Below are 27388 nucleotides of genomic sequence, written 5' to 3' on the forward strand. Positions count from 1 at the left end.
TTTAATATTGATTCACCTATTCGATTGATGAAGACATAATCTTTCAATCAGTTTAATTGAAGTCTAGAGGTGGCATGTCAGTACCTGTTAGTAGTCTGTTGTTGTGTATGTATTATTGTCAATTTGTTTATTTTGTTTTTGTATCATATTCTAAAATCGGATTCGGACTTCTCTTAAACTTAGTTTAACTGAGTATAAGTGGGTTTTTCTCTACATTGGCTAGAGGTATAAGGGGAGGGTTGAGATCTCAAAAAACATGTTAACCCCGCTGCAATTTTACGCCAGTCCCAAGTCAGGATCCTCTGGCCTTCGTTAATCTTGTATGATTTTTTTTTTTTTTAAATTTATCATATTTTATTGAAATCTGTACATTTGTTAGTTTAAAACATCAAGTACCGGTACCTTATCCCGGCCTCGTTAACATTAGTAAATATCATATTTATACAGTTTTTAGTATTTGTTAGTATTATACATTCAATTTTCAATATTTGGAAAAAAATAAAAAAAATATACCATGTCAGTAATTTCAAAAAGAAAGAAGTTTACTATTAAGATTTCCAAACATAATTATCTGTATAACAAATGCACAGGTTTAGAAAAAATATTTTTTTTTGTATTAAATTTCTTTTTTTCTTATTTGCACATAAACATAATAAGTTACACACTTTTGTATGCATAATAGTTATATACACTAAAAAGAAGATATATAATATATTATTTAATAGACACAGTAGTTTTAGTTTGATACATTGCAGATAATGATTTTAAGACAGAGGTTGTTTGGATACGAAATATATACATTATATGTGGAGTCTATTTGGTTTTTGTTTTTTGTTTTTATGATAATAAAGGAGTCCAGGGGTTCCAGCAGTTTTCTGCCCTACTGAGTAATTTATTTTTATAGAATATATTTTTTTCTATTAATAAGTTTTCCTTTAAATAATTTTTAAGTGCTATTATATTGGTTTGTTCCATAGCTAATTTGCTTCTATAAATGTAGAATTTTGTTAACAGAAGTATTATGTTTCTTATATCATTTTTATCGGTTTTTGTTAAAATACCAAATAAAACCAAATCAATATTTAAAGTTAGTTCTATTTCTGTCTTCTCAAATATCCAGGAGTCAAGGTCTTCCCATAATTTTGATATATATGGACAAGTCCAGAATATATGTTCTATTGTTTCGACCCCTCCGCACCCAAAACTACAAATATTTGTATCTTTAATTTTTATTTCAAGGAGAAGTTCATTGGTGCCTAAAATTCGATGTATTATTCTGTATTGAAACCACTGCAATTTTGAATTTTTTGTAATATAAAAGGGCAATACATTGATATTTTTCCAATTGAAGTTCGCATTGAGTATTAATGACCATTTTTGTTCACATTTTTGTTTAGGATTTGACTTTTTACCATTTAAAATATTATACATATCTTTTGAACCTTTCTGGGATTTAAAAAAAACCTTTAATACTGAGGGCAAAACTGGACCGTTTTCTCTCTTTAAGTCATTTGGACATATTTGATATTCTTTTAAATACTTTTTTATTGACAAAATTAGGCCTTGATATGTGAGAAAATTAGTTTTAATATTGTATACATTATTAAAGTGATCAAAAGTCATAAAGTTTCCATCTTCCTGTAACAAGTCATTGATCAGCCAAACCCCTTTTTTTGTCCAATCTTTATATAATACTGAATGGTTACCAATCTTTATTCCATCATTCTTCCATAAGGGGCATGTTTTAATTTGAGAGTTATTTTGTACATTTTGAAGATCTTGCCAAGCATCAAATACTTCTTTCCAAAATGGATTATTCAACTTTTTATAAGGACCAAGAAATTGCATTTCCAAAAAATTCAGATTTTCTGAAAAGAGGAATAGTTTTACTAGTTTTGAATTATTTCTATTTATTCTTCTTATCCAGGTTAGTTTAAGACCTTTTATGTAGTTTTCAATATTAATCATTTTTAGTCCTCCTAAACAGTGCGGTTTGGATAAGGTGTCTCTATTGACTTTATCTGGTTTGTTATCCCAAATAAAGGAATATATTTTTTCAGTAAAATGTTTAAGCTTTGTGCTATTTGGACTAGGTATGGACAGGAATAGATGGTTTAATTTTGATATTATAAGTGTTTTTATCACTGTTATTTTTCCAATTGGTGAGAGTATTTGATTAGTCCAAGTTTTTATAATGTTTTCAATTTCTTTCAACCTGGGGTTATAATTTAAATTTTCAATTTCACTAATATCCACTGAGAAATTTATCCCAAGAAGTGTAAATCTGCTGGAACCCCATTCCAATCCCCACTTAACACACATAGTTTCTTGGCTAAACTTTTTCTTCCCAATCCAAACAACCTTGGTCTTGTCTAAGTTTATATTAAGACCTGATAAATCTGCATATTTATCTAGAGTACGGAGAGATGCATCCAAAGATTCGGGTGATCCATCAAGTATAAGAGAGGTATCATCTGCATATTGTGAGATGAGATACTCTGAGTCATCTATAGTGATTCCTTTAACTTTGTCATTATTTCGTATAAGTATACCAAGTATTTCTGCGCATAGTAAAAATATATAGGGTGATAGGGGATCCCCTTGTCGGCAGCCCCTCTGAATCTCAAAAAAGTCTGAGAGATGGCAATTTTGAGTTACTGCAGATTGAGTTTTGGTATAAAAAGTAGTGATCCAATGTTTAATAGAAGGTCCAAAATTAAAAAAGTCTAAAACACTTTCAATAAAACTCCAAGAAATTGAATCAAATGCCTTTTCAAAATCAATAAGAAGGAGAATACCAGGTATATCATGTTCTTCTGTATACAATAAAATATCATAAATTAGTCTAGTATTTTCACCAATGTATCTTCCAGGAATGAACCCTGTTTGATCATTATTTATTAGAAGTGATAAAATAGACTTCAAACGCTCTGCTATACAGCTAGACCCGAGTTTATATATTGTGTTTAAAAGACTTATTGGTCGCCAGTTTTCCATATATTGTCTTGGTTTATCTCCCTTTGGTATACAAGTAATTATCCCTCTTCTTTGGGATACTGACATTTCACCCATATTATACCCATAGTTGATTGATCTAAGAACAAATTTACCTAAATCTATCCAAAAGAATTTAAAAAACTCACTGGTGTATCCATCAGATCCTGGGCTTTTGTTACTTTTCATTCTTTTAATAGCAGCTGTTAATTCTGAATAGGAGATTTTTCCCTCAAGGGTATCCCTTATTTCATTTGATAACTTGGGAACGTCTAAAAATGGAATTTCCTTATTGAGATCAACACTATTTATTGTATCTTTCTTTGAATATAAATTTTTATAAAAGTTTTTAGCTTCCAATAAAATATTTTCTTGTTTGTTTATTAAACAGCCTTCATTATTGACTAGTCTTGGAATTGTTTTATTAACAAAGTTCTTAGTTTCTAAGTTGAGAAAATATTTTGAGGATCTTTCTCCTTCTTCTATCCATTGTATTTTTGAGCGAACATAATGACCACGCATTTTTTCTTGTCTTAAAATTTGTAATTTAGATTTCTTTTGGTTGAGATCTTCAAGAGCTTCTGTGGTTTGTATATTTTCTTCTAATTTTTGAATTTCATTTACTAAAGCATTTTCCAATTTATTTTTTTCTTTCTTTTTATATGATGCAAAGGAAATTGTTTTACCCCTAATTTCTGTCATTAATGTTTCTAAGAACAGCTGATCATTTATTGTAAATTGAATATCTAAGCAATCAATCTGGTCTAGTGAGTCTCTATTGTATACTAAAGTTGCATATTGATCTTTTACTTGTTTTATTTTTTCTTTAACAGATTTAACATATTCTATATCATATAATAAACTATTATTAAATTTCCACAAACCCTTCCCAATATTGAAATCACTTATTTTAAAATGTAGAACTATTGGTGAATGGTCAGATCTATAGCTGTTTTGAATTTCTACTTCTTTTACATTTTGATAGAAACTCCGAGATATAAGAAAAAAATCAAGCCTAGCTTGCTTCAGAGGATTAACTTTTCTCCATGTAAATCGTTTCTTGTCTGGGTAGTATTCTCGAAAGGGATCAATTAGATCATAAGTTTCAATAAGTTCAAAGATTTTTTCTCTTGCTCTTGGATTATTTATATTTAGATAAATATATGTATCTAATGCCTGATTTTGAACTAAGTTAAAATCTCCTGTCAGAATAACTTGTTGGTAATTAAAGTTTTCTATTATTTCATTAACTTTATTATAAAAAGATGGTGAGTCATTATTTGGTCCATATAAATTAACAAGTGTTATATTTTTACCTTCAATTGTAATATCTACACCAAGAAAATTTCCATTATCATCTTTCTTTATCTTATTTATTTTATATTCAAGATTATTTGCAAATAAAATGGCAACTCCTCTTTGATTTGAAGCAAAAGAATTAAAAATGCATTCTCCTCCCCATTGGTTTCTAATAAATGATTCATCTTTTTCAGTAAAGTGTGTGTCTTGCAGACAGTAAATATGACAGAGCTTTGATTTCAAGTATTCGAATACATCTCTCCGTTTCTCTCTAGAATTTAAACCTTGACAGTTGTATGAGAAAATTTTTAATGAATCCTTAGTCATTTAAATAGCTTAGATAAAGCATAAACATCCATTTATGATTTTCATTCCTTTAATTACACCTTGACTCATACAACTGTCAATGAAAACACAAAGCTGTAATATTATATATGAATAAACAAGTTGGTATATAAATCTACTTTCATGCATAAATAAATCTTTATAAAACATTGTGCAAACATCATAAGAATTGAAATAAATAAAAAAAAGCAAGAGTAACAACAATCATGATTGTCATATTATGATATGTTTTCTGATTTTTGTTTATAAATAAAAACAAATTTGGGATTACCTGTTTCCAAAGAAAGGGGTTAATGGAAAAAAAAACCTAACAAATGTATACCCACTCAAACTAAATTTCAACAATCAAAGAGAGATAATCCAAAATATTATCTCCCCTTAATTGTAAGATTGCAAACATGTATGTTTCAGTCAAGGTTTTAGTCAGTATAGTAATTCTATGGCTATTATCAAAGTCTTATTTTGAATGTTATATAATTATTTTAGTAATTCCTAGGGTATAATTTTTTTTTAATTTTCACTATTGTCCAAAGAAAGACATTTGTCTCATAACCATACAATGGACACATATTTTGACACTTTATAATGTTTTCCTTTTATATGTCATGTATGTTGGTCATTTATAAGGAGGATGCAAATTTCTTGTACAAAATGTACTACAATAACAAAATAAATAACCAACTAATTGAACAAAGCAGCACAAAAAAAAACCAATTTAGCATAAAGTAGCATGCACTTTCATATAAATGAACACAAGCAGTTGCAAACATGTTTAAACCGTTACAAAAGTAAGCATGTCAAGCCTAAAGCAAATGTATGATTTTTAATCTAGTTTCTTTTGTATAATTCGGAGTTTGATATGACGTCCATTATCACTGAACTAGTATACATATTTGTTTAGGTGCCAGCTGAAGGACGACCCCCGGGTGCGGGAGTTTTCGCTACATTGAAGACCCATTGGTGGCCTTCGGCTGTTGTCTGCTCTATGGTTGGGTTGTTGTCGCCTTGACACATTCCCCATTTTCTTTCTCAATTTTATTTATAACTACTTTTTTAAATTCACTATACATGGATAAAATCTTAAAATATTTATGAACTTATAAAATAAAAAATAAAATCACAAAAATACTGAACTTTGAGGAAAATCAATTCGAAAAGTCCATAATCCCATGGCAAAATCAAATAATAAAACGCATCAAAAGGGAATGGACAAGAACTGTCATATTCCTGTCTTGGTACAGGCATTTACAAATGTAGAAAATGGTGGATTAAAGAGGCCAAGCAAATACTCAAAGCAAGCTCTCAGTGACATACGGTTACGTTAGTCATTAGAACTTTGTTGAAAAGCTGTTTTACTGGCAATTATAGTACAACATCTCTTTTCTTTAAAGCGATGATTTTAAAGTTCAATTTTGTTTCTTTCTTTTCTCATATATGCGTTGTTTTTCGAGTACATTTTATGCATCGAAATCATGGATTGCACACGAGCAATTGCAATGAAAATAGAGAAAAAATGTCTTGCCTTAAACTGTGCATACGCAAAATTAAATTCAAAATGAAAAAAACTAGACGCAACAAACGAATAAAAAAAAAACTTAAGCATATTTATAACTTTTACTATTCAGAAGGTTTAGCCCAAAAATGGGTTAGGGACAGATTTTTTTTGTTTGCTTTTATTATCAAAAATATTATATACACTAAATGATAATGCACAAAAAAACCAATGTGTTTATCGACTTAAAAAAGGAAAGACATCTATTGTATTTAAAACAGAGCGATAACTTTTCACATTTTGTTTGTGTTTTTTTTTTTGCGGGGGGGGGGGAATTACCTAATGTAAGGTATTATCCTATACAATCACACAGAGTTCCCCTTTCAGTACTTTCAACGACAATGTTTTCCTTTTGAGTCCTTTTTTCTGAATAGAAACCAAAAGGTTATAGGTGTTTCAGTCTTAACAATGTTGTGTAACAAAATTCAGTTAAAGGTTATTTTCATTATGATATATTTGTGATTCGAGATACTTTTATGATACACTACCAGTACGAAAGATTCGAAATCATGCAGTTCAATTTTTCAAAGGAAGTTAATACTCAAAATTGGATATTTGAATTATTTCCGTGTTTTAAAGTCCATGAGCAGAGTCCTGATTTAAAACAATAAACATAAAACAATGTAAAATTTATACAACAAAATAACCTTTGAAAGCAAGTTAGCCATGTGATCAGGATTACAAATTAAACTTAAACTAGGTAAATATTAACTTTTAAAGATCAATTGATTTGAGTATCGGTGTCTTCTTGACCAATTGGATTGCCTTTTTTTGCCTTTTTGCTTTTTCCTCGCTAACATATATATTTTTGCTGAATGAAGTTAGATATATTGGTAATGTTAAGATTTAAATATATGATAACTCCAAGACTGTCATTCTCAATCAGATAACTATTGCAAATAAATATCCAAGATTACAACTGTCATTATAGTTCGTACAATTTAGCCCATCAATATAAGATCAGATACATGTAATATTCGGTGCTCCACAGCAAGATTTGAATATAAGCTTCTATAAAATCGTAGAAACTCTGTGTGCATTGTGTCCTGCGACCAATATCACAATACGAATATGTGGTATGATTGTCAACAAGACACTAATTCACCAACAACCAAATGTCATAAATGAACACTAACCAAGATTAACTGAATCAAAAAAGTTTTTGTTTGTCGATTGCTGTACTTTTTCATCGACTTTTTTTTGGTGTTGTAACACAGCAAATACTGTTTAATTTTAGTTTTAAATAGAAACATTGAGAATCAGGTATTTGTGTCAGCGCTAATAAGTGTTGAATAAATATTCAAATCGACGTCCAAATATGACGTCAAAATAAAATAACATTCCAAATTCTCTAATCGAAGTCCAATTGTTAGCTTCTCTGTTCGCCATCTGTTTTGGGCAAAGCATATAACTGAACCGATAGCAGATGAAACCTTTACACATAATATTTGTGACCAACACGATATATTTAAAAAGAATGAATTTTTTTTTAAATTATTACATGCTAGTGTGTAAACATGTTGTGATATAATTCTTAAAATTTTAGAGATAATATAAAGATAAGGAAATGTTGTATGATTTCCAATAGGACAACTATCCATCAGAGTTCAGTAAATTAAATGATAAGACACCCCTACTGCAAACGCTATAAACGGCCACGACATGAATAGTGGAAACAATTCAAATTAGAAAATTAACGGTCTTATTTATAACAAAACAATTCCGAAAGGCCAATATGGCAGACATATACAGACGACAACCTCTGGACTACAGGCATATACATTTTGTGTCTGGGTTTAACATGTGAGTGAGCATTTAACATCGAACAGAGGTGTAACAGCACAATATAAAAACATAATGTGAATTTCTTGGGTATATATATATTTCTATCTAGGTGTACAAACTATGTTTCAGATTCCGAATAATAATACTCTCAGAGCGATTTGCTGCACTTTTTTATTTTGTCTTTTGTTGAAGTCTGAATAATGTTCCTAGTTGTTGTTTGGTTTTTTCTTTTTCGTTGGGTTGCTTTCCAAAGGCAAATATTTACTTACACTTACATGCATGTCATTTATTAATGTGAAAAGGAATGTCACACTATTGTGTAGATCGATTGGATTAACTTTTATCAAGATAAATATGAAAATGCATGTTACCTATTTCTGATTGAAAAATATCTATATGGTAAGTATGCAAAAATGTTTGAAAATTAAGTTGGCATACGAACCCTACAAAACATATATACAGGTATAAGTGAAAGTCCACTAATGTAATATTTATTGATTAATTATGGACATCGATTCAAGACGACTACAATGAATTGGACGCTTTGGCAATACACAACGTCACATTGGACGTCGATAAGAGAATCAAAATATTGATCGTCGATTTGAGAATGTCACATCAGATTTAGGCGTTGATTTGAGAAACGGACGTCGATTAGAAGCCGAGCGTCGACTTGAGTCTTTCATATATATAAGTTTGTCGGATCTTTTCTTCTGCGAATACCACTACTTTTGCATTTATAACATGTAGTGCTGCATGTTGCGATTTCGTATGTACTTGTTCATTCGACTTTCACATATATATGTGTTCAGCAGGGGAAAAAAATCATTTTTGAATAAACATTGCTTTCTATATATGTATGCTCAACTATGATATATACAAAATCTGACTATAAATTTCATGGTGTTTGGTGTTTAATGAAAAAAATCGTTATCTATGAAGATCATTGAAGAGTAAATACTTTATAAATACTAGAAGTATAAGTAGTATAAAACAATGAACAAAAATTTAATAAAAATAAAACAATATACATGTGCTTAGATCGTTAGTTTAAAGCCTTTTTATATGAGATTCTAAGATAAAAAATTGGGGAGTGAGATCAATGACAAGTTCAAATGTCAAAATCATATAATAAATATTTACCTTAAGTTGTGTGTTCGTACATCTCTTTTGACACTACAGTACATACATATTTATATATTAATAAATATATATATACAAGAAATATATGTAAATATCAACAAAAAGAAGCTTGAAATGATACGTTAGTTTTGGCGTTAAGGTATATTCTATAATATGTTGCTTTCAAACTAAAATCAATGGAGCAAGAGGTAATTAACTGAAAAGTCACGTAGTGCAGAGTCCATAAGTAAAGTACATAGAATCTGTCTAAATGTTAAACACAAGTTAAATATTAGTCAATACTATTGTAAGCAGATAGGTTAGATATGAAAACAACGAGCAGTATTATATCTTATGTCATAAACTATAATATAAAGTATCCTATATCATGATCCATTATTGGACTTTGTATAAGGGTGTTTATTTTTAAGAGATAACGAATACCTTTCAGTTAACTCTTAAATATTATTGAGAATATGATAAGGTATACACAATCACTGAACCTATTTACTATATGTAACACAATCGAAACAATGACGAACACACACTCACACAAACACAAACACACAGTGTCAAAATGGTACTGTCGCAGGGTACGATAACACGAATGGAATGAATGTCTTTTGTTTTCTCACTAAAATTATTAGTTTGTAGTTTAGTGACTTTATAACTTACTATTCAATATGGGGTTTGATCTTTGTCGAAAGCCGTTCTATTAACAAAAGTTCCTTGCAACCACATTGTTTCGTCACTAGTACTGTTATATAGTTGTCGCATTAGTAATTATGTCCCATCTCCTTATTTTTATACATGTTAGCTCATTGTTACAAAAGACCTATACATCTATACATAAAGTATGAAATGTATTTGATGGTATATGTTCACCAATTTTGTATAGAAAATGTATTAATGAATTATTGTATTTTTGTTTTCTTACCTTTACCGGGTGTCTTTTAAGGCCAATGTGCATATTATATCTGCACGTAATATGTGCACTGTTTACAATATGAAAGTCGATGAAATCTCGTTAAAATTGACTAACCTAATCTATGTCCGATGTATGACTTATTATTATAAATTGGGGTTGTATTGCGTTTTACTAGCTTTCAGTAATTGTGAGTTCTCTCAAATCGTTGGTTCGTGTTAATTTGACCCGTTAACGGAATTTGTAATGCATTTCTATAATTCAATGTTTACTATTTATTCTGCGTAATATATAGTCTCACTACTATATATTTACCACCTTAAATAAGAATTAATTTATTTGTTTGAAGAAAAAAAGTTTACTTCCATACACCTAACATTAACTTTATTACATTCAAATTCTTCTGTGTTCGTTGTATTATTTAACCCCCTTTTGTCAAACAAAGGTTATATTTTTTACACTTTTCACGTATTAGTATTTCTACCTGTAACGTCTTTTTCATACAATGCTAAACAGTTTGACGCATTCTAAAAACTAAAGTCGTTGTTTCTCTCTTTTTTCTTTTTCTTTTGCAAACTACATATAATACACGTTAGTTTTTATTTTGAAAAGACATTATAAATTTGACGACACACATAGTTACAACTTTGTACACAAGTTCCATTAAAACACCACTCATGAATAAATAAAAACTTTTCTTAATAGGAATAGTTGTCGACTCTAATTTGACATATACATATGAAAGGCAATCTTTAGTCTAAGAAATAGACATATTCTTTCTGCGATTAAAGATTTTTATTCGTCCAGGGTAAACAAAACCAAATGATACATTTAACTATATAATTACTTAAGTATTTTTGTGTTTGATTTTTACGTATACCATTAACAATGTTGAATACACATTTTTCGAGCTCAATTAGAAAAATATATTGTGGCGACAAAGATGTCACCCTGTTACGTATAAAGAAGAAAATAGGGCCAAAATATTAACTAGGACGCGAGAAACTAAAATATTATGATGGTGGTATTAGATTTTGCTTTTGAAATTGTATTGATGTCCCTATTCGTAACTTTTTTAAATTCCTGGTACTTATTGCGTTATCGGATTGAGATTTAATAATTTAACTTTAAATTTTTCTTTAAGCTCGATTGATATGGGAAAGGACACAACAAGTGTAACGTCAGATCATTACATTTAAGTTATATAATTTTTAAACCTTGTTCCTAATGACGACATAACGGGTAAAAAAAAAACATTTAGAAGTATCATAGCAATTAGTCCCTGGTCTATTATAGTTAATATATTTTGAAATGAGGTATTCATTTTGTCTTCAGTCATACTATATTACAATCATGTGTTTCTGGTAAGTTTTGTGATTTAAAACACTAAAATTGATAACTTGCGATTTGACTTGGATAAAGAAATATGGTTGACCTTAGACCGTCATTTCTCTTTCTTTGTCCCAGTCAACTAAATGTGTACAACATACCGTTAATTTGTACTCGTCTATAATTCGCATGAAGTATTTTAAATAGAAATATTAAACAAACAATGATTTTTAATCAATCAAAAATTGATAAAAAAAAAGATGGTCATGTAATGGCAATTACTCTTATTAGAATTAAATAAACTATTTCATCTATATTGACTGATTTGTATAGCATGTAAATATAGGAAAATGTGTAATGATTGCCAATGAGACAACTTTCCATCCAAGTAACAATTTATAGAAGTAAATCATTATAGGTCAAATTACAGCCTTCAAAACGGAGTTTTGGCTTACACTGAACAGCAAACTATAAAGGGCCCCAAAAAACTACTAGTGTAAATCTAATCAAACGGGAAAACCATAGGTCTAATCTATGTAAAAACAGGAAACAAGAAACACGTATGAACTACATAAACAGACGACAACTACTGAACATCAGATTCCTGACTTAGGACAGGTGCAAACATTTATTTATCTATTTATGCTACTAATATCATATTGAGATGATAGTAATGCTTAATGATACTGCTAAAATGGAACAAAACATATTTTAATTCTATTGAACAAAACTATCGGAAATTCAGGGTTCATACGATATAAGTTTCTAGAATTTATTTAATACATTAAACACAAAACTTTTTCATTGTAGAACACGGACTTAACATGATGTGTTGACAAATATGGCGCAATATGACAATCAATTTGGTCTTTCATTCTTCATCTTAGTTTTCATGCTTCTCTCCTCTTATTTGTGTAAGTAAACTGCACATGTCATCTTTTATTTGCCTTTTATATGTGTTGTTAATATACTAGGATTATAGGCAGGTAAATGGGTGTACTAAGTCAGGACATCAGCTTCAGCAAACATTACCTTTTTTGGATCCGTGGACTGATCTTACATGCCCACCACTAACTCAACAGACATGTGACCATTGCAAGCTTTCTTGTAATAACAAATCACCACATGAAAAAAAAGGTTGCGTTTAATAAAAAATGAAAACTTACCTGGAGTTTATACTGGGAACAGTATTAATATATATGTTCCTGGTTTATGTGGATTCAGATAGTTCCGGTTTTGATTTTGCGTGCGTGCCTGCCTGTCAATATGATATATCTGAAAACACAGTTTAATAATGGTGATTCATCACATGATTCAATCAAACATTTTGTTGAGTATATACATAGAAATAACCCTTATATTCGTTTAAGGCATGCTGGCGAACAAATTATACCTCGTCATCTTAGGAGTATATATTTTACGTCATGCGTATAACAAGTTCGACCTCGTTATTTAAGTGGTATAGATAAAATGTTAAATGTTACTAGCACACTGATAAATAATTTGACACTTCTTAAATGTTTTTATTGAACAAGGTTTGTACGGTTTAATTTTTAATTTTCTTTATTTGTTTTCATTTAAATTTTTTTTTTTTTTTTTTGTTTGGATATTTTCAGTTTCTTTCAATCAAGGTTCAATCATTAAAAAGTATTTTAAGGAAGGTTCAAAAGCGGTCCTGCAGTGTCCTTTCACGTCTATTGGTTTTCCTCTTATTTGGATGAAAGGTAGAAAGTTGAAGTTAATAAGCAGTAACCATCTGATAGTGTCCACAGATCATTCAAAACTAGCAATTATCGGCAACCATAGTGTTGGGCAATATAACCTCGTTATTGATAATTTTACCACGAATGATCAAGGGTTATACAGATGCCAGGGAATCACAGAACAAGTAGCTTTTGCACAAGACATAAGTGCAATTTTGGCAAGTATGTAACATTGCATATAGTAATTATAATTTGATGAACATTTTACATGCAGTCTTTTTGACTAGTTTTCTTTAAAAAAAAAAAAAGAAGAATAAAAGTAAATTGACCACTAGATCTGAAAATCCATCGAAAATGATAACTTGAAATAACTAGGACTGTCAATACATTTTGTCTGCAAATTACCAATTAATAAAAAACATTATTTTTTATCAAACTATAGTTGTATTTATCTAAATTAGAATGAGTTTAGATTACAACTAATCTAACTTAATTGCAATGTTACTATCCTGCTTAAGTACTTTTGGTTTTAACACTTATACCTGTTTTATCCATGTTGCCTCTCCATACAATTTGTCTCATCAGGTTCCTTTTTACTTGACAAGGTTATAAAACTTGTAACCTCTGCTTCAGTAAAGACAATTTAATGGCTAAAACATTGAAATATATGTTGTTGACATAGAAACTAGAATATGTGAAAATTTAAAGGAGATTCTAAACCAGGTGTCCTCATTTGACGACACATAACATAGGGATTAACATGATGTTGAAGTATAAGCAAGGATTGGTAAAACATACGTATGTTTACTTATTGAATATAAACTTATGACACCTGGTAAAAGAAGGTGGGTGCCAAAAAAATTTAATTATAAAACATTAAAAACGTTTAAATATTTAGACATTTCTTATCTTTGTTGCAGTACCGCCGTCAAATATCGAAATTGTAAATAAAACAATTAAATACCATTAAATTATTAGAAGGACGAAACAGTGATATCACATGCATTGTAAGCAATGGAATACCGAGAGCACAACTTGTGCTGAACATTAATGGAACCGATGTTATAAATGGGAGTAATTCCGTCCTAACTTTTCAACTCAATGCTTCTACAATATTTCATATGAAACGCATAAAGTGTACAGCATACCACTCGTTTTTAGAAAAGCCTTTGGAAGACATAGCAGTCTTGTTTGTGTATAGTAAGTAGTGACAACTTTCCTATCTTCTTAAAGCCATGAATGTTTAGAGTATGATATTAACAAAACATTTCTAAATAACGCTGTTAATCAACTCGAAACGATCTTTATAGTAAGCAATTTATACTTTTTGAAGAAAAAAAAATCGCAGACTTTGCAAGGGATTTCACCACTTTTTTGTGAAATGTTCATATAATCACACCTTAATAGGCTGTCATTAATTATTCTCTGCTTGCAAAAGTCGCGCAAATCGGTGGTAAAGGTAGTTGGTAAACAGTATACAAACAGGCAAAAAAAGGAAAAACTAAAATTATAGAAAATACTAAAATAGTCATTCCAAATTAAAGCCGGATCGATATCAGATACTGGGAAACTGTACATGAAAAATATAAAGTTGTGTTATGATTGTCACTGACTCAACTGTTCAACAGAGACCATAGGACATAGAAGATTTCATAACTATGTCATAGATTGGCCTTAAACAAAAAGCAAAACCAATACCACAAAGCAACATATAAAAGACAACGGCATAACAAATTTAACAGTTAAAACGAAAAATTATACAGCATGATGTTTGTACAAAGACAATGAACGAAAAACAAATATGATATACAGAAACACACGAGAACCAATGAATATACAGAATGTGGCGGGGTTAAACATGCTTGCAGGTGAACAACCATCAACTTATCCGCGGACAATGATGGAACAGCACTACACACTATGCAAATTATATATGTAATAATATCGTAGAATCAATACAAGCCATGACTTTCATATATGATATATATAATAAGGACTTTACGAATTTACTGTCATACGACCTTAAATATCGGATATACCCACCGGTAAGACTTGATTTATAATATGTATGTTTAGGAAAAGATGGATTCTACTTTTTTGTTTGAATATATATCTTGTTTTTCAGTGTTCCCAAATATACACATTTCAGCAACACCTTCCAAAGATATCATTGAAGGAAGTAACCTAACTCTAGAATGTGTTGACAGCAGTAATGTAGCCACGAAGAATTACTCATGGGAGTTTGACGGATCATTGCTTACAAATATCACCAGCAACTTATTTAAAATAAAAGACATTACTAAAAACGATTCAGGGATATATGCATGTCATGTACAAAATATGATTGGCTCCTCGGTTGATAAGTTAACAGTAAAAGTACACCGTAAGAACACGTACAGCTATAAATCGAAATTACAAAAGCAATCGTATTTTTTATAAAATTTCAACAAAATGTCCATCAAAAATATGATAGATTGTTTGTTGCTTACTTGAAAGAGGGACGAAAGATATCAAAGGGACAGTTAAACTCATAAATTTAAAACAAACTGACAACGCCATGGCTAAAAATGAAAAAGACAAACAAAAAACAGCACACATGACACAACATAGAAAACTATAGAATAAACAACACGAACCCCCCAAAAAACTAGGGGTGATCTCAGGTGCTCCGGAAGGGTAAGCAGATCCTGTCGGGTTGCTTATATGGTAAGAAATCCGGTGAATAGCCTAATTCGGTAGGTCACATTCATGAAAGGGAAGGGTTAACATGCATTTGTTAATTTCTCATGCAAAGTCGGGACGAATGTAGAGGTTCATAAAGTAGGAATGGTTTTGCCAGTAAGATTGGCTCGAATGCATTACAAAATAGACTCAATTTCTCATAATGTCATATATAAGCCCGTGTCATTATAAACGAAAACATCTTCGCAATATATGCATGTTCTTCAGACTGAAGGCGTATCACAATCCTACTTTTCTCAAAAACTTCAAACATTCAAGTGATCGACAGCCAAAGAAAATGTTACTACGCTGTGTTCCATCTCCCATAGCTAGACAAAGGCCCAATTTTAGCCACGTCTAAAATAAAATACATTACTCTTCAGCAAATCGTAGTATAGTAATACATTATAAGAACAAGAAAAGTATTTTCTTTTTCGTCAAGTGTCTAAAAAAAAATTTTCTCATGTAACTGTAATACTTAAGAGTGAAAATGGCTAAAATGTTCGCGCATAAAATTGTTATTTTATAATATGAATTGAGAAGGATTTTCTCCAATAAAAACGGTGCTGCTGGTTATAAACTTTCAGTAAGTTTCATTGGACTACACATTATAATTATTTTGTACCATCATCGTAGAACCAACACTGTTTTGCACCATGATAAGTTGGTATTACATAGAAAATTATATATATACCATTGCATACTTAATGTGCTTACAATTTCGTATGCAATTAACGACTTATATACATGAAGGTATGCCATTTCGTGCCATAAAGCCTACATGCAAGATGCAACTTCACGTCAAATAAAATACTCTATAGGATAATTAAACATCATCGACTATACTATTCTGGATCATTTGGACAAACAAGAAAGCACGTGTGTTGTGCTATACACACCTCGAAGGGTTACGAAAGGTCTCCGAAAACATTCGACAAATCCTCACATGTAACAACTGAACAATACCAAGCTGCTAAATAACCATATAGTCATTCAGTTCAGTTTTACTTGAAAAAAAGTGTTATACATTTTTAAGTTGATTTAACATATAGGAAAATGTATATAAGTGTATGGGATTTTTTTGTCACATGTCGTTAGCATATGCATATTATATCCTAATCTTGGTTTTTATTTAAGATCAACCTTATCTGCTTGCAAATTCGTCTTCAAGTCTAAAATATAAAACGGAAGTAGGAAGCCGAGTACTGGTTTCGATACCGGTAGAAAGCAATCCTGAACCACTTACAGTATCATGTCTCAATATCACGGACTTGAAGCTAGACGAGTGGATTATCAATCATCATGGAAATGGCCCTAATGTCTACCTTTTATCTACCACCCTATTTCCAATCCACACAAAACAATATGGCGTATATGTGATTCTTGTAAGGAATCAATATGGCAGTTTAAAAGTGCAAATTAACCTAAATCTTCCAGGTAATCATTCTTTTTAGGGAGGATAATATATCCCACATAACTTCATTGTCGTCAAGAAAACAATTGTTGTAATTTTTATAAGTTTATTTTTCATATTAGTTAAACGTGTCGAAATATCCATAAATGCATGTTTGAAAATTATGTCAGTAATCAGATGAATAAAACACAAAACCTATACATCTAAGTTTTGCGTAAGTGTTTTAGATTGTAGTTCAATGATTATTTAATATATAAATGTAACCATTCACAAATGTTCAATTATTCACAGCTTTCTATGCAGATCTTTCTAACTTTACAAGATGTATATTTATTTAAATATAAGTTCTTATGACCCAGTGACAACTCTGTGACATATGTTATCCATCAGATCACCAGCAGTGATGCTGATATAAGGCTGAAAAAAACATTCTGTATATTTGTCAAATCTGTAAATATGCGGAAGCATTTTGTGTGTTCTACCCTGGCCGGGATTCGAACTCATGCCACTGAGATATCGAGGCACCAAATCGCCTTGCAGTAGACAACTCGACAACCTAGGCGCATCAAAATAAAGCTTTCGGTGCCGGATGTTAACTTTCTTTGTCAGTTTGAACATCAATCAATCAAGGGCCCCAAATGACTAGTGTAAACAATTCAACAGGAGTACCAACGGTCTAACCAATATTAAAAAAGAGAAACGCTTATTAACCAAATCAATAAACGACTTAACAACAGGATCCTGACTTAGGACAGGTGCATAACAATGCAGCGGGATTAAACGTTTTGATAGGCGCCAACCTTTACCATTACCTAAGACAGTAGAGTGACATTACAACATAAGAAAAGGACAATAGGACTGTTTTTTTCTACGTCTGCTAATTTGTTACCTTTTAAAGTGAATGATGTTCTGTGATACTACTTGAGTTACTATCAGTTAACATTTGTTTGTTTATTTTTTAAATTAAACATTGGCCATATCAGAACTGACGCATTCAGATTAGCAGCTTAATTGACTCTATCTAACTGTCTTGAATTTTGACTTTCATTCCTAGATGCAACAATAATGTAATAAACAATACATATACATAATAAAGGTTTGTAATTTCAGTGTAAACATCTAAAAATGATTATGTTTACCTTCAAGTAAAGTAATTTTGACCATTGGATGTAAAGTTACAATGATTGAACTGGTTTTGGACCGATATTCATATTAACATGAATGAGTTAAATACCTGCTCATATTAAGTACGCCTTAGTATTTATATACTGTTTTTATTTTAAGTACTAAGAATGGTGTTTTCTATGCGTATTGAGATTACAAATTAAGTGTTTTATTTTTCAATCGCAGTTTTAAAGTTTATCTTTTCTTATAAAATTTGTTTTGCAGATGTCAACGTGACAGTTTTTCCGGACTATCCCTTGTGTGATGTGTCTGAAAATTTGACTTTGTCATGCACAGTTCATCAGAAGAACTTTAACATGTGGACAAACTCGTGGTCACATTGGATTAATGGAACATTCATTAGAAATGTTTCAGGCATGGTAAAAGGAAATACATCTTTCCTTTATTTTCCGTTTTGTGATTATCAAGATTTTGGAACGTACGAATGTAAATGGGTTCTGCGAAAAAGGCAAGGCATTTCGTCGGTATTCGTATCGGTTAATTGTAAGAATAATTATATATGTGTCTTTCATAGTTCATAAATTAACAAAGAAATCAGCATAATCACTTAAAAAGTTAAATCCAGGTCAATTGTGTCAGTGAATACTAAGAAAATTTGGGTATATCTACTTTAAAGGTTCAATCACAATTTAATAAAATTCAAAGAAAAATACATAATTATCAATATTTTAGTCAGCCATACTCTCACTATTATCGATGACATCAAACATACAGTAACTTAATAATACAGTATCAATTTGTTATCAGCTATATTGTATAACATTCCAGAAAATCTGTTTAGACTGACAAATTATGCATTTATATATCCTATCGAAAACAATGGACCTTAATCATTATGGTTGAAACTTAAAGGATCGCGTCAAATTTAATACCCTGAACATAACCGTTTTAATTTTATTCTTGAAAATTGCACAAACTACCATGAACTATTTTTTAAAGTATTTTTAAACTCAGTTTAATTGTCACAGAATAAATTTGCGGGAATCGCATCGAGACAGCATTAAAACATCGCTTGTGAGTTGAGACACATATCGTATCAATCAATCAATTAGTGATAATGACCGTAAATCTTATGCAGTGTAAATGTAAGTCCCTCTTCCTCAAAAAGTTGTTGGAGCAGTTTCAGTATAAAGTGCATAATTTTTAACATGACCATGCACGGGTGTAACGTATCAACTGAGATATGTAAATGACATATCATGGATAAGAAGGTTTATCCTGATTTAGAGTAATTTCTCGTAATTTGATTGGCTGATATTGTCCTAATAAATTTCAGTACAATTTTTTATTACGTCAATAGGAATTATCTCCCTTATTTATTACGTCAATTGGGATTATCTCCCTATACCATTGACCTAATAAAAAAGAATAAAAATTGAGTTGCTTTATCGTCGTAATATTTTCAATTTTTCACAGTTTTAGATTAAATATCTAAAATATATTTGGTTGATATTGTCCTTTATTGAATTTAAATATAATAATATATATTATAACAAAATCAGGATAAATTCGTTACACAGTGTCCAATTGTCCTAATACAGAATTTATCAGGTTAATAAAATTCATATCGGGTTTGGCTCACCCGATATGAATTTAATTGACCCGATCAATTCTCGTATTAGGACAATTGCATACTGTGTAACTAATAGTATCACTGCTGAGAAATGTGGAGTTTTCACGTTTGTCATATTTTCTAGTTTGAAGTCGCCCATAAATGTCAACTGTAATTAAAATCGAGGAAACAATCAAGATGTGAATCAGATGTAAGGTGGAATGCTATGCATTCATCACACTACATACATTGGTTTTTAGGTTATCCGTAGGTGGCCTATTGATATTTTAAATAAACTCATCATAGATACCAGGATTGAAGTTTTATATTTGCCTCTGATTATTATCCTGATTTCAAATGGTAGTCTTAACTTCCAACTTTTCATTCTTCTTGACCGATTTTTAAGAACCTACATATTACATTACTGATTATTTGTTCTTGTCTTGAATGTACACGACATATTTTGTCTCTTGAAACTGATAAAAAATTTGTCTTATACTTTTTGTTTTATTTTGCCATTCCAACTAATGGACAGATTTATCGCCAAATGCGCGGTATGTTTCATTCAGATATGGATTAACAGCATACTTAATTCCGACATACATAATCTGTACAAAACAATTGCCGAAAGTCAAGTGCATTGTGTTTAAAAGAATATTACTGATAGTCATCAGCTTAATTGCTAAAAGAAATAGATATTTATTCGAAAATGTCTTGGCGTTGGGTATTGTTTGTACCTATTAATTTTATTTTAGCATAAAGACAATATTATTTTATTTTCAGCTGCACCAGTGAAAACCTATTACAGAAAAACAATTTCAAAAACAGATATAATCTTGAGCGTTGATATTTTCTCTAGAGAACCTATACGTTCAATAGATTGGTATGAAAATTGTTGATTATTTCAAACACATCTGAAAAGTATAAAAGTAGTTGGAAGATGACTGACATAATACTATCAGTATACAAACAGCATTTGACAATTTCTGGTTTTGAAATAGGATTGAAAATAGGACATGCGAATTTTTCTGATATTGCAATTTACATTTGTCATATAACAAACGAATATGGTAGTACTGATATGTATTTTGAAACTGACCAATTCCTACTGAATACAAAAGAGTACACGGAGTCTACGACATTGGCAGAAGACTTGTCAACTAGATTAAAAGAATCAACGAATGGTATGATTTCACATACAGGGTATAATAGATAAGGGCGCTAGTAGTTTAACTACGTTCAAATGTCGTAAGTCTATTAAGAAAAGACACATCAAGTTGGAAAAAAAACAACAACTAATGGATTTGCATGAACCTCTATAGGAGCGAGCGTGTGTGCATCGACATAACAAACTGACCATACAGATATATGTAATGAAGAAATGTCTCGTCCTCCCTTATCTTTGAATGTTGTTTTTAAAACTAAATCTAAACTACTGGACAATAATCTACTTTTTTCAATGGTACAACGTTAAAACTGTATCGTCCTCTGGGCCAAATAAGATATCTTGAAATTAAAATATCCAAGAGAACAATCTATAATACTAAAATAACGAGGTCCAATTTGTCAGCCGTCATCACGTAAAAACGATGAATCAAAGAATTCAACTTTATATATAACTAATGTAGTACAATAATGCTGATTAAAAATTATACCACTCCAGGCCCATTAGTTTTCCACGTAATTAATATTGCCAATAATTAAGAAATTCCGGATCGAGTCCGACACCGATACCAATAGTATATACACCTGTTACCTATTACCTTATCTGTACGTTCCGCATCTGACAGGCGCACCACCAAACGGTGTATTTAGAATTTTGCTGTATACAGTTGAGTAAAAAATACTTCATTCCAGGATCTTTTGTTTTCCAAATAATTAATATTACCAATAAGTTTCAGGTCGACGGGTTTAAACAGAAAGATTTTGAAAGCAGAGAAAACTATGCATCTTATAATCGGCATGACTTTATCAGATTACAATACCAATACTAAAATAACGCATAGTTATATACTTTAATTCAGTCATGGACCCGCGATATCACGGGTGTGTTCTAGTATCGTACTAAACAAATAGACTTGTCTTTTAAAATGTTATGTCAAATTTATTTTTTGTTTATTATTTTGATCATAAATCCGGCCGTTAGTTTTCTCGATTGCATAGTATTCATTTAAATGCTCCGCCTTATCAACTTTACTTGAAAATAGCCTGAATGTGCACAATTGTCAGTGCTAATGGTGAATAATACATTGACATATGGTATTTAAAAAAAATATATGTCTAAGTAGATATAGGAAGATGTGGTGTAAGTGCCAATGAGACAACTCTCCATATAAATAACAATTTATAAGAGTAAAACATTATAGGTCAATATACGGCCTTAAACATGGAGCCTTGGCTCACATCGAACAACAAGCTATAAAGGGACCCAAAATAACTAGTGTTATACCATTCAAACGGGAAAACCAACGGTCTTATCTTTTTTTATAAAAAAAAACGAGAAACACGTTTAAATTACATAAGCACAAGGACTGTTTGTGTTTCCCTCTAGATGGTTTGCAGTTGTTTTCATGTATATATCTAATTTGTGTACTCTAATCATGTCCTTTACTTCCTGAAATTAACCTAAATGATAAAACATGAATGATGCCGGCCAAAATTGATAACTTGAACATGCATCGCCTAAATATATTAATACATCATATTTAAAGTTAAATATTGCTTTTTTTTCACTCGTGTCGTTGGTAATTAACGTATGATGTTGTCTGTTTGTATGAACTACTTGAATTTACCTCGGGTTAGGGTATTTCTTTTATCCTTTATTTTTCGTTTAGTCTATTCAATAATTTGTTGCCGATAACTTTGTTGTTAATTATTGTTTGATCTAGACAAACACTTTTCGTTACTTTATCATTTTACAGTCATTTTCCTTGAAAACTAAGATCTAAGTAAAATAAAACTTAGTAGAATGCTTTACATAACCTTTACGACAAAGCAGGAATGACCATACATTTTGGAAAGTAAATCAGACCATCAACACCCAACTCTAATACTAATTGTGAATTGAATATATATACTATCTTTTCAGGCTCATTCTACAAACTATTCGTCCAGAACCACCCTTTCATAATTAGTGGCCTTGTCTTTATTTGTGTAATTCTTAGTATCTGCGCAATAATTTGGTGGATCAGAAAAGGTATTGCTTTAAGTGTGTATCTAGACTGACTTACACTTGCATACACGAACACTTATACTTAACATGATCATTGTGTTTTATGTCATTTTGATGATTGCTGTAACTTTGAGAAAGATCAGTGTAGTAATCAAACATGTTAAATGTTATTATGATATTATTTTGAAATCCAGAATTGCTGTCATTATATTTAATATATTTTTTTTAAATAATTTCAGAAGATATTCAAGTACATTAAATTAATCCAACACGTTTAATTTTGTATTATTCATTGACAATATTTTATAGTATGTTACATATAGCAAGGATGATAGTTTGATAGGTATTCTAAGACGTTGTTTCCATCCCATATTGTTTTTGTTGGTACTTTTTTGTACGCATTTTCCATATGTGCACGAATTCAAAGTAGTTTTTTCATATAATAACAAAATCAGTTATTACATTACAGTTGAAGTTTTTATCATAGCAACTTCATCCTACCTTTGAATTGTTTCAGGTCGCAGGAAAGTCACAGTAGGAAAACAGAACGAGTGAGAAAATTTAACAATAATCTTTATTTATTGACTGTCTCTCTGGAATCTTTCGTCCCTCTTTTATTGATATTATTTGCCTTACATTGTTTTCCTTGATGGGTATTTAATCATTTCAAAAATATTTTCAGTATATTCTCTTTAACAAGATGTTTAAAAAATGTCGTAAAAAACTTCTACCTCCTCGTCAAATGCAAACACATAATTTTACTACGATTTGTGATTATGTCGTTGTGCAACTGTTAAACATACAAACTCATAATTTAGAAATAAAATGACAACGCCATGGCTAAAAAAGAACAGACCAACCAAACACACAATTGTACACAAAACAAAATGTAGAAAACCAAAGACTCAGCAACACGAACTCCACTTAAACTAGGGGTGATATCTTGTTCTCCAGGAGGATAAGCGTATCATGTTCAATACTTTATCAAAAAAATCAAGTTTGGATACATATTCCCAGTTGTATTTGTTAGTCATGGAATTTAAGATATTTGTTAAAAGGATTTTTTTTCTTAACCACCTTTCATGAATAGCAGATAATTAATAATAGCACACATTTACCATAAATTATGCGAGGAAATTTGCAAATTGAAGAAAGGTTTGGGTTTTAAACAATGTTTTCTTGTATTAGGTCAGATACTACTAGACAGCAACATAACCAGTCAGATGAATTGAATGAATCAGAGTATGCTGAAATAGAGGATGATTACTATCATTCAGTAGAATGGCGTGTTTATCCTTCAGGTATCGTTATTTCCCCTCGTGGGAGTAGAAGTAATCACAGTTTAGTGTCTGCAAGCAGTGACCATGGCCTAGAAGAGCAAACAAATGTATACCTAGAAGTAATACCTGATTCCGAATGTTTGAAAGACGAACATACGACCATGTCCAGTGATAATGCGAGTGCCTTAGGTGAAAGCTCCAGCAGCAAAACATCTGGCTCAAGTAGTTCCTCCTACATCCGACCTATCATGAGGAACAGCTTTAATGAACCCATAGACTTAATTCATAATTTAAGCGAAGCTGAAACAAACAGTTATAACTGTTCTGAATTAACAAATTCACAATATAATTCTTCCGGTTTCTCTGGAAACCTCTTATGTATGAATATAAAAGCCACTAAAAATTCAGAAAAGTATGAATTCCTCGGAAAACGGTCTGTTGAAAACAAAGAGCTTTGCGAAAATAAACAAATGGCGAGGAAGTATGAAAAACTCAATTTATTTCAAACAGATACCCATCTTTATAATCAAAATTAAAAGGAGGAGTCTAACTTCCAGTGCATTATATTTCTAAATTAGAGTCAATACTTAGGTGAAAAGCAATGAAAAAAAGGTTTTCAAACACATTTCAAGGAACTACATGCACATGTTTTCATAAAAGATAAAAATGTATTGGAGAAATACCCATAAGTCTTCAATACTGTGTGACAAATATTAAATTAAACCCTATTTTTTTCAGGAGTTTCATACGTGTATTTCTATGTTATATCTTATTGTTTGTAGTACTTGGTTAATTTACAGCTTGCTATTGTGTCGTTTTATCATATGTATAACCGACATATGTCTCTTCACAATTTAGAGCTGCACACATGTCTTGGTCGAACTAAAGACATATATTTTGTACCATATTTATTTTGATATCCTGAATTGTTTGTTACTTTTTTTTTGTAAAATATTGCTTTTATTATTAGTTCTTTTTTTTGTTAATTTGTATTCATTTGCATGTTGTAATTATATTTAGTTTTGTTTGATTATGTTCAGTTTATTTTAAGTAAAATAGTATTTGTACTTGTGTTTTTATCAATGTTGGCCAACTGACAATCCGATTATCCTACATCTGTACACATATTATATTAAAAAATCTATAGTTAGTGAAGAGCTTCTAATTTGGTAATAAATCGTTTTGATGAAAGACTGTCATTACGCATAAGATCAACAATCTCTACAAATTTCGATAGTCACTTTTGTTTATTCCACCTCTATTTACAACATTCTAATAATGACATTTTTCAATGGTTTTGCTGACGGAGTGTCCTACTTCATTAGTGTAATTTTGAACGACATAACCCACATTTTTGAAACCTGACAAACCGATGGGAGAATCATAAAAGATCTGTACAACAGCATAAAATACATCACATATCTCGATGGGGATGTGAACCATATTATTCACTTTAAATGGACATTGGCGATCCAGGGGGTCTGGGTTTTGGAACTTCTACTTTTCAAAATGGCTGGATATGCGACTAAATATATAAAAACAAACATATGCTTATTTACGTAAAAATCTATGAAAAAAGTATATTTGAGGTATCGTACAACTCAAGTTCATTTTGACAAAAAGTTAGAATAATCGAGCCCCTTGAGAAAATTTCACATAGTGAGACGTACTAAACTCCATAATATCAACCATTATCATGACCTCCAAAGGTTGTGGAGATATTACCGGACAGATTTTCCAACTTTTTCATTTGAACTACGTTTCTGTTTTCATGTAAATATCAGCCTGTTTCATATCAATGAAACTGATATGAAATGATAAATCAATAAATCCATTCGCATAACAAGAACTGACATTAAACCTGTGTAACTTATTATAAGTTTCGCTAATCAAAATAGGGAATATGCGAATGGATTTATAATTACTACGTAGTTCTCATCTAACGTATACTTGCAATGAGCAACACGACGGGTACAACTTACGAAGGTATACCGTCGAAAACACCTGTAGCGCCGTTGGTGAAAACTTGAGTTTAGTTTATTGGCTTATAAGTGATAATACGGTCTCCTATGTAGTATTTACAAGACTGTTTGTGGTTTAATGTTTTTTATTTTCATTTAAGTATTGATATTGTCAGTTTTTCTACAATTTTTGCTTTGGATTGTCCTTTGTGTATTTTATGACTTGTTTTATATACAAATAAGATTTTAGTAGCTAACTGATATGAAATGATAAATCAATAAACAATTTTTTATCGAAAAATTGATAAAAACAATCCCTCAAAATAACAGTAATATTGATGTTTTCCACTGAAAGTTATCAAAATAAGTGTATAATACTAAAGTATATCAAATCTACTATCAGGAAACAAGTGCTTAACATGGAATCCCCAAAAAAGTTGTTAAATCTGTTGCATTGGATTGTGTGTTTTCTAGGGACGAGATGAGAAGCGATCTTCATGCACTACCTTTTGGAACCTTTTGTCCTCAATGCTCTTCGACTGTATACTTGTCCTGGCTTTCAAATCCTTTTAAAACTGAGCGTCACTGGTAAGTCTTGTGTGGACGAAACGCACGTCTGGCGTATTAAATTTTAAACGTGGTACCTTTTGTTAGCTATTATTTGTGCGTTTCTCTGTCCCAGATGTTCTCCCATTTATTTGTTTTGTAGTTCTGTCATGAAATGTTGTCATTATAACAGATTTAACATTGCCATAAAAGCGGGAGGTTTGGCATGCCACGAAACCAGGTTCAACCCACCATTTTTGTTCTTAAAATGTCCTGTACAAAGTCAGGAAAATGGCTATTGTTATATTATAGTTCGTTTCTGTGTGTGTTACATTTTAATAGTGTGTTTCTGTTGTTTCGTAGTTCTCCTTTTAGTTTGTAACCCGGATTCGTTTTTTTTCTCAATCGATTGATGAATTTTGAACAGCGGTATACTACTGTTGCCTTTTTTAACGCTAATTTCAAACTGATTTAAAAAAAATATATCAAAACATCTTTCCAAA

At 30.8% G+C, this 27388-nt stretch overlaps 1 protein-coding gene across 1 annotated transcript in view; it reads left to right on the forward strand.

Annotated features, from left to right (window-relative positions):
* LOC143076802 (uncharacterized) overlaps positions 1-27388 on the forward strand; it is a 493545-nt gene that overhangs the window by 122761 nt on the left and 343396 nt on the right. The gene's annotated exons all lie outside the window — the stretch shown is intronic.

Source organism: Mytilus galloprovincialis, chromosome 5, assembly GCF_965363235.1.
Source record: "Mytilus galloprovincialis chromosome 5, xbMytGall1.hap1.1, whole genome shotgun sequence".
In the NCBI taxonomy this organism is placed as follows: domain Eukaryota; kingdom Metazoa; phylum Mollusca; class Bivalvia; order Mytilida; family Mytilidae; genus Mytilus; species Mytilus galloprovincialis.